The sequence below is a fragment of the Lampris incognitus genome, chromosome 9 (genome assembly GCF_029633865.1).
Source record: "Lampris incognitus isolate fLamInc1 chromosome 9, fLamInc1.hap2, whole genome shotgun sequence".
Taxonomy (NCBI): domain Eukaryota; kingdom Metazoa; phylum Chordata; class Actinopteri; order Lampriformes; family Lampridae; genus Lampris; species Lampris incognitus.
In genome coordinates, this window is record NC_079219.1 from 59,591,360 (window position 1) to 59,594,283 (window position 2,924).

The window sequence follows — 2,924 nt, forward strand, 5'->3', positions numbered from 1 at the left end:
GCTGCTGCTGCTTCCCACCACCCCACCGCTCCACCGCTCCACCACTCCACCACTCCACCGCTCACCACTCCACCACTCCACCGCTCCACCACTCCACTTCTTCTTCTTCTCTGCTTCCACAGCCCGGATATGTTACGGTCCTCCTTTTCAAGAATTGGCGTGCACTAAAAAGTTCACGGCGCCGTGCCGGTCGGTGGGTGACCTTGTGTGTAACCTGTTTTTCAGCAGACCGCTGCCCCTAACTTCGGCCTCCGGCGACTTCTAGCACGTGTTTGGGGGGCAACCTGACTAATGTTTTGCCATAAATATATTTTCAAGTGTGTGATGTGCTAAGTGGATCATGAATATTTCACGGAGAGCAGAGCAGTCGGAGTTTATTTTTACCTTGGAGTGGGAGTCGATCTGCATATCAAGAAGTACGCCGGGCCCTGGTGTGCAGCGCGTATCGCATTATGTTTGTGCAAGTCCATTGATTGTTTACCCAAATCGTATATGCAGTTATTTATATCCCTGCTTTTGCTCTGCCCCCACCTCTCTCTCTCCATCTGTACCTCCCTCTCTCACCTCCTGCTTGACCGCAGGCTCGATCTTGGTGTACTTTAACGGGTTTTATCCAGGATGGCCCTTTGCCTGAACATCCCATGCAGTCCACACCACCTCCACTGCACGTAGCGCCCCTCCTTTCCCCTCCTCACTCCATCGCCATCCTGCCAGCTCCCCTCCTCCCCGCCAGCAATAAAATGTAGCCCGTCTTCCCCCCGCCACCTTCCTTCCCCCCACCTCCACTTGTGCAAATAACAAACACACTATGCGAAGGGGAGACGAGGAAAAAACGCCGCCGCTGTCCATCTTTTGGTCCTTTCCTCTCCCCTCGCCACGCCGCTCCTCCTCATAAATAAAAAAAAAACTGGTAGCGCTTCAGTCTTGCACTCCTCTGCCTCTCTCCTCCATCCCTCGCTCCCTCCTACTCGCACACGTATACACACTACCTAACAGCATCATAAATCAGGGGAGGGTGGGGGGGCAACCACACACACACACACTCAACGCTACCACACACACACAGCAGCAGTACATTTTAACGCATATCGTTCGTGACATCTAGCACCGCGCTACCTAAACACATCAGCTACTGCAGACACACACACACACACACACACACACACACACACACACACACAACACACACATCTGCTGCCTGCACGAAGCAGGGGGCGAGCGGCTCGCACATGCAGATCCTCACATACAAAGCATGTCCACAGCCACCCACCCCCCCACCGTCACCCGCCCCCGTCCTGCAGGACCCCCGTGCCCCCCCCCCCCCCCACAGACCGTGTCCGCTGTGAGGGAGGATGAGAATAGAAGAGCGGGTCTTACTGAGTCTCCTGGAGCCAATGCATCCCATGGTGTCTTCACAAAGGCCCTGGATACAAGCGTGGAAGCGTTACCCCGGACACCGCGCATTCTCTCTCTCTCTCGCTCCTCTCTCGCCTCTCGCTCCTCTGGCTCTCTGGCTCTCTGGCTGGCTGGCTCCCCTCCTCGGTAGCTTGTCTCTCTTGCTCTCCTGTGCTTTCTCTTTTTCTCTCTCCCTCCCACTTGTGCTCGCTTGCTCGATCAGCCTCCCCCCCCCCCCGCTCTCCCTCTCTCTCTCTTTCTCTCCCTCTCTCTCTCCCTCTCTCTCTCTCTCTCCAGTGCAGTGGTCTTAGAAGAGATCCTGTTAGTAAGTCAGTATGCCTGAGGGAAACAGATTAGGACTAAATAAGGAACTCGAGCCTTAATAGCAATAATTCATATGTATGACATACGCCTCTTTCCTACATGCTGGTATCCACATGGCTGTTTTCATCACTCTTCATACTATTCTGTACCACTAACAGGACATCTGTAGGACACAGATCCCTTTCCCTCCCACTCAGCGTTGTGTCCAGGCCGACCGCTTCGCCGTCCTGTGGTGGTTTTAGTTTTTACCCTTGCTGCTGTTTGAAAGGGCAGTTCTCTTGAGTGGTTCAACATGAGGAGAGATCAGCCGGGGACCGCTGATCCGATCCCGTGACGGGTGTCGGGGACATAACCGGCACGCTCGCGGGCGGCGGCGTGCTGAGTTTACTTCGGTGGCCGTGAGGAGCTGGACGGCGGGCCAGATGAGCGGCGAGCTGCCGTGGTCGCCGTGGTTGACGATATCGCTGCACTGCTGTAGTATCGGGCGAGCTAAAATGGGGGAGCCTCCTCTCTCTGTCTCCCTCTCCCGTGCGAGCTCTGCCTAACAATTGCAGCGCAGCGCTTTCAGCAGCTCGCGCTCGCCCTCCCCCACCTCTGCTGCTCCGTCTCGCTCACACCGCCGTCAGATGACGGATGCACATGCAGCCGGCCCCCATATTGACAAATACTGACAGGAAAAAAGAAGGTATTCCTTCATTCATCATCAAAGCCATGCCCCGCCCACCACCACCCACCACCGCTACGCTGTCACCCCCCACCCCTCTCTGGCTCTCTCTCCGCTTTCTCCTAGTTTTCTTTAGTCTGCTCCCTCTGCCTCTATCGCCTCTCTCTGTTTTTATCCCTTCAGTTTGCTTCACCACCCCCACCCCCCACCCCTCCTTTACTCCCCAGAGACCAAAGAGTGAGAGGAGTGGCTATATTATCTGCACGTCTGCCCCCCTCAACCCATCTCTCTCTCCATCTCTCTCTCTTCATCTGACCTGCATCCACACCTCCAACCCACACCTTATTATTGTTCCATCTTTCCTCTGCCTGCTCTGTCTTGGCTTCCCGTTCTTCCCTCAGTGATGACATATTCCTTGTGAGCCGTCTCTGGAAGTGTTTGCCAGGAAAACGATGCCGGCGCATCCTGGAGGGGGAAGGCTTGTTGGGAGAGTGTGTGTGTGTGTGTGTGTGTGTGTGTGTGTGTGGTCAGGGGGTGGAGT